The sequence below is a fragment of the Tachysurus vachellii genome, chromosome 7, assembly GCF_030014155.1.
Source record: "Tachysurus vachellii isolate PV-2020 chromosome 7, HZAU_Pvac_v1, whole genome shotgun sequence".
Classification (NCBI taxonomy): Eukaryota; Metazoa; Chordata; class Actinopteri; order Siluriformes; family Bagridae; genus Tachysurus; species Tachysurus vachellii.
Genome location: NC_083466.1, coordinates 4524811 through 4530810, shown reverse-complemented (window position 1 = coordinate 4530810; position 6000 = coordinate 4524811).

The window sequence follows — 6000 nt, the reverse complement described above, 5'->3', positions numbered from 1 at the left end:
CTGTGGTTTTGTTCTGTTTCTAGTCTGCGTCATGTTTCGTGTTTTCTGTTATTAAACCCTGTTTGTTTTAGCTATCCTGCGTTTGGGTCCGCTCTGTTCCGTGTTCATTACACACCCCTACAGCTCCATTGTTCTCCTGCTTTTGTTGTGCAAACACCCCCATCACCTGTGAGGCCTGGCGCATTTGCATTTGTTCACTCAGTGTAGCTCAGATCCAAGGCAGGCCAAACCTCTGTGTATGACATGGAAACCTTCAGAAACGCCTGCCGTATTTATACAAAAGAAGCACATTCACAATATATGGATACACAAGTCTGTTTTATTTTAAAGTGTTTCAAACTTTACAGCGTTTGCAGACCCAGTGTCCATCGTCCCTGCATTTGGCACAGGTGAATTTCTGACATGTTGCACAGGTAAACCTGCTGCGATTCCTGTTGCAGCTCTCTTGCACCTGGCACTGCGTTGTCTGTACTGTCCCTGGCACAGCAGCTGCAGCAGCTTCAGCAGCCCGCCTCTGTGCCAATATTTATTGCTGCATGAATCGGCAACGAAGTTCCTTAGCTAGAAGACTCAGAAATGATCTTCTTTTGCCTGTCCACCCTGTACATGATTGTACAAAATGTAGGCATTCACCACCGCCAGGTCAAGCATATTGTAAAAAAACGCTACTGGCCACCTGCGTGTTGCTGCTCTTACGGAATACATCCGTGCCATTTGGTCCAACATGTCTACACCACACTGTAAAAGCAGAGAGAGAGAGTCATGAGTATACGTGCTTTTTTCTATAGGCCTGTATAGTACACATCAGAAAACATTGTAGCACTGGTGTAAAATTATACACACATTCACATACCTTCATGTGGTTATAGTCTGTTATCGTGTTGGGTTTCCTCTTTCTGCCATCACCGATCGTCACGTCTTGGTGCATGGAACTTAGAACACACAGTCTAGTTTTTTTTGGGTGCATAAATTGTCAAGGAGACACTGCCACTTCTAAGCACTGAAGTGGAGAATACCTCTCGCTATGCAGTGTCTTTTGCAAGTTGAGTAAGTTCACGCTGGACTTTATTCACCGTGCCCAGTAGCGTTGTTTTGCGCTGCAGCAGTCTGTGCGACAGTGACAGTGAAGTAAAGAAATTGACCGACGTGACATTTCTGCCATCATCCAAAAATGGCTCCATCAGATTCATGACCACGCTCTCTGCCAGCCTTTCTCCCTTCTGATGACTGGGGTCCTTTCCGAACCTTGGTAGGGAACAGCTGTTCATCTATGGTCATGTGTTCTCCTGGAGTGAAACTCTCAGCACAGTTCTTGTTGAAGTGTGTCCAGATGTCGGAGACCGCAGCAAATTTGTCTAGCAAAAATGTTTACAAGTGTATAGCTAATTGTTCTGTCTGGAGGCCAACTGAAATGCAATGCCCAATGCTTTGAACAGTGTTTGACTGTGTGTGTGTGTGTGTGTGTGTGTGTGTGTGTAGCATCATTTCCATAGATCATATTCTGCCCTCTGCTAGGCAAAGGCATATCAAAAGTGTGAAATATTTACAAATGTGTGCCTTTTTTTTTTCTGGAGGCCTAATGAAATGCAATACCCAATTTGTGTATGTGTGTGTGTGTGTATGTGTGTGTGTGTGTGGTGTGTGAGTGTGTGTTTTGGGTGTGTGTGTTAGTGGACATTTTATGTGTGCATTTTTGTGTCTGTATGTATGTTCATTGTGCTGAAAAGGGCAAAAGTGTGACCTATTACCCCACTAAATGTGTATTTTACAAACACATAGTTCAATGAAAATAGACAAAATTAATTTTACTTGCAAAGTTCATAATTTGGAACAATCCTGGTAAATTTCAGGCAAATATGTGGAAGGAGACCCAAGTTATGACACATTAAACTTTCCAGATGAGTCAAATAGACCCCACGGGTCTCATTTATAAAACTGTGCGTAGGATCCCTACTAAAAGTTTGCGTACGCCAAAAAGAATTCTGATTTATAAAACCGTGCGTACGCACACCTCTAAGCAATGTTCCCTTTATAAATTACAGATCATTCGCAGATGGGCGGATGATTTGTGCGTGGGAAAATGGGGTGAGGAGCCAGCGTCTCAGGGGGTAGCCACTGTCGCCTGCAGGTTATAATTATATTAAAAGCAACATTATTATAATTATATTAAAAACAAAATTGTTACAGTTTCTACTTTTTAATATTGTTAAACTCACCAAGAAGCCAGTCATCATGTACTGCGCCTGTATTTAGTCTGTTCCCTACACTGTTATGTGTCAAGATAAAGGAATCATGTGTTGAACCAGGCCAGCATGCCACAATGTTTGTGAGGGTCATGTTGGAGTCACATATGATTTGCACATTAATAGAATGCACATGCTTTCTATTAACATAAGCAAATTCATTTTCAGATGGTGCCCTTATAGCAACATGAGCGCAGTCAATTGCGCCGATTAAATTTGGGAAACCAGACATTGCTGCAAATTGCATTTTAATTTCGGCCTGTTCTCGCACAGTGTAGGGGAACCTGATGTATCGACTACCCATATTAAGTATACCATTCAAAACGTGAGATATTATGGCACTCAGGGACGGCTGTGATATACCAGACCTATAGGGTGAGATGATAGATTCCAATAGAATTATTTCATATACAAAAAGGTCTTAGAGACAAAGTTGAGGATTACTTATAGTTTTTTAATATAAATAATTTACCTGTCTGCCAATTCCCGCTGGAAACAGCCGGTTGCCAAGAACCCCAGAGTGGTGAGGACTTGTATTTGGACTGGGCATGGTTCCGGCGTGTTGTCCTCTCTAATACTGGACCCAATTCAACACATAGATCTAAGAGCACAGCTCTAGGGAATCTAAATCGGCTTCTTGGCCAGGAAATCATCATGGTCCCTGAAAACTCGTTCTCTCCTTATTTTGCCATTGGCGTAATCCTCCAACAGTGCCAGCAGTGCCATCATGAAGCATTACAAAACCTTGACAAAATCCCAGAATCAATTTGTGGGCGCAAATTTAAGACGAAAATGTTATAGTGAACACATGCTTCTTCATGACGGTTTTGTAATGAACACCGTAATAGTTAGGACCGATGATGAGTAGCGATTGTGCTTCATGACTGTATTTGCAGACTTTGACATTTTATGATATATGTACATTAATGAAAATATTTCGTTTTTACACTGTGCTCTGCAGTTCTCTAATAAAAGGGTATTTCATGCTATTTTGTATCACATGTAGTCGCGCCATCTCCTCCTGCGCTCCTGTTGTGGACAATGTGACTGTAAGGCAGCACTGATTATTCATTCATTCATTCTTATCCGAACTACTCGGGTCACGGGGAGCCTGTGCCTATCCTCAGGCGTCATTGGGCATCAAGGCAGGATACACCCTGGACGGAGTAGCGCTGATTATTATTATTATTATTATTTTATTTTTAATACAATTTGAATTACATTTGGATTTTACTAGATGTATATAGCCTCAAACAATCGGCACAAATAACACTGTTGGATATAATCTTCATGATAATGTGAAATGGAGTGGAAAATTAAATGTCATTAATTCTTATAATCGTTCTTCTCACATGTATTTTCTACAATCTAACTTCAGTTCACGACCTCACCATCTGTGTCGCCAATTCCCTTTGTCTCCAGAATGTGCGTACGCACGTCTCAAAGTTTGCTTAAAGGTGCGCACATTTTCCCGTCAAGTTTGTTTTTTATAGATCACAACCTTTGTGCGAAAACTGGCGTACGCACGTTTTCAGCCCCGTTTTATGCGTACGCACGCTTTATAAATGAGACCCCAGGTCTAAATGCCCTCCGAAACAGTTTTGAGACGGATATAAATCCGATCACTCAAACCACTTCAGGAGGTGGTCTGGGACACATTTCAGATGAAACTGGACAGGTGTAAATGAATGTGGTTGTTCAAGTCACATACGTCAGCGCTATACTCCTTCCAAACAGAAGTACGTCACTCGCAAGTGTGAGAGTCGTGCATCGCACCAGAAACAAATATGTTTTCCCACCAGTGCTGGCTCCGATCTTTCACCCAGGCGTCTCGTTTGGTCTTAAAATGCACTGGTGCCGCCAGCGAAAATGCAGCAAACAGTAACTGCTGTTTTTTGTAGCAACCGCATACACCAAAGCGTGTTCCATTTCAACTACCCAGAAATGAGGTAAAATATATTTGCATTTTGGGCAAGAGTAAAAAGCTCGGATTGATATCCGATTCGCCAAGACGCATTTATGTGGCCTAATGTAAATGGAACAGTTTTAACAAATCAGATAGCTATCGGATCAGAGAAAACACATGAAGTGACAAGGTGTAAAAAGGCCCTAAGATTTTGGGGTGTGATCACAGGGCCATCAAACGTTTTGTTGCAAATAGTCAACAGGGTCGCAAGAAACGTGTCGAGAAGAAAAGACACAAATTAACCGCCAAAGATTTGAGAAGAATCAAACATGACGCTACCAGGAACCCGTTATCCTCCACTGCTGCCATATTCCACAACTGCATCCTACCTGGAGTGTCAAGAAGTATGAGGTGTTCAGTTCCCAGAGACATGGCCAAGGAAAGAAAGGCTGAAACCAGGCTCCACTTCGACTCAGTACTCAAAATCAACTCTCAGACCTACTGCTAATTTTTAGAAGACACTTTCTTCAAGCAGTGGTACAGGAAAAAGTCTACATCTTTCAAGAAGACTTCGATTTTTATGCAAGACAACGCTCCATCACATGCTTCAAAGTACTCCACTGCGTGGCTGGCCATTAAAGGCCTTAAAGATGAAAACTAATGACATGGCCCCCTTCTTCACCTGACTTAAACCCTACTGAGAACCTTTGGGCCATTCTTAAGCAGGAACTTTACAGTGAAGGTAAACGGTACACCTCTCTGAACAGTGTCTGGGAGGCTGTGGTTGCAGCTGCACAAAAAGTTGATTCTGACCAGATCAAGAAACTGACTGGCTCTGTGAATGGAAGGCTTGTGACTGTTATCGAAAAGAAAGGTGGCTATATTGATCACTGAGGGTTTTTTTTTTTTTAATTTCAGAAATGTTTATTTGTAAATTTTGAGTTTATTATTCTCACTTTAACAGGTGAAAATAAACAAGTGAGATGGGGAAATCTTTGATTTTCATTTAGTTGCATAATAATTCTGCACAATAATAGTTGCATAATATTGGTGTACATATAGATATTCTAAGAATGCCAAAACTTCACTTTTACTACTTAAATGTTCAGGTTTGATGGTTTGTTAACATTTTGGATTGACCAAGCGTGCCGTAGTTGTACAATAACAAAAGTAATCCTCAAAAATACAACTTGCCTAATAATTGTGCACAGTGTACATGTGTACTTAAATCCTCCGTGACTTGTGTCGATGACCCAAATTATTCCTCTACCCCTGCCCCCTGTGGGCAGCTCATATAATAGCATAAACAAATATCCACCCCATGACATGACTCAACACTGGAGGTTGCTGTTGCTGTTATCCTAGATTCTTTTATGTCAGCTCCATATTCTTCTGCTCTATTTCCTCAATTCTATCTATGTTTCTGCCTTTCTGTTTAGTTTATCTGACCTTTCTCACAGCTTTGCATATTTCTCTTGTGTGGCATAAATATATGATGTAGTTCTGCATGAGACATCAAGAATTTTCCTTCCTTCAAATTAAACATCAGTGCCAAAAAGGCTGACTATGAAATAACACAACTAGACAAAATAAATGTTTCTGGCCTTTGGGTGCTAGCATGGTTAACAAAATTGTACAAGCCAAGTATTAAGGTCTTCACATCTGAGTGTTCACCATGTAAAAGCCTCACACATACTGTAGGGTCAAAGGCAGTGAGAACAGATACAAAGATGTAAACCAATTATATTCCTCACATCAGTGCTTCCATCAGTGCTGTGATAATGAGTGAATGAGGAACAAATGAGAATTTAATGGATAACTACAGTATGAACCACTCGAAATACTCTACTC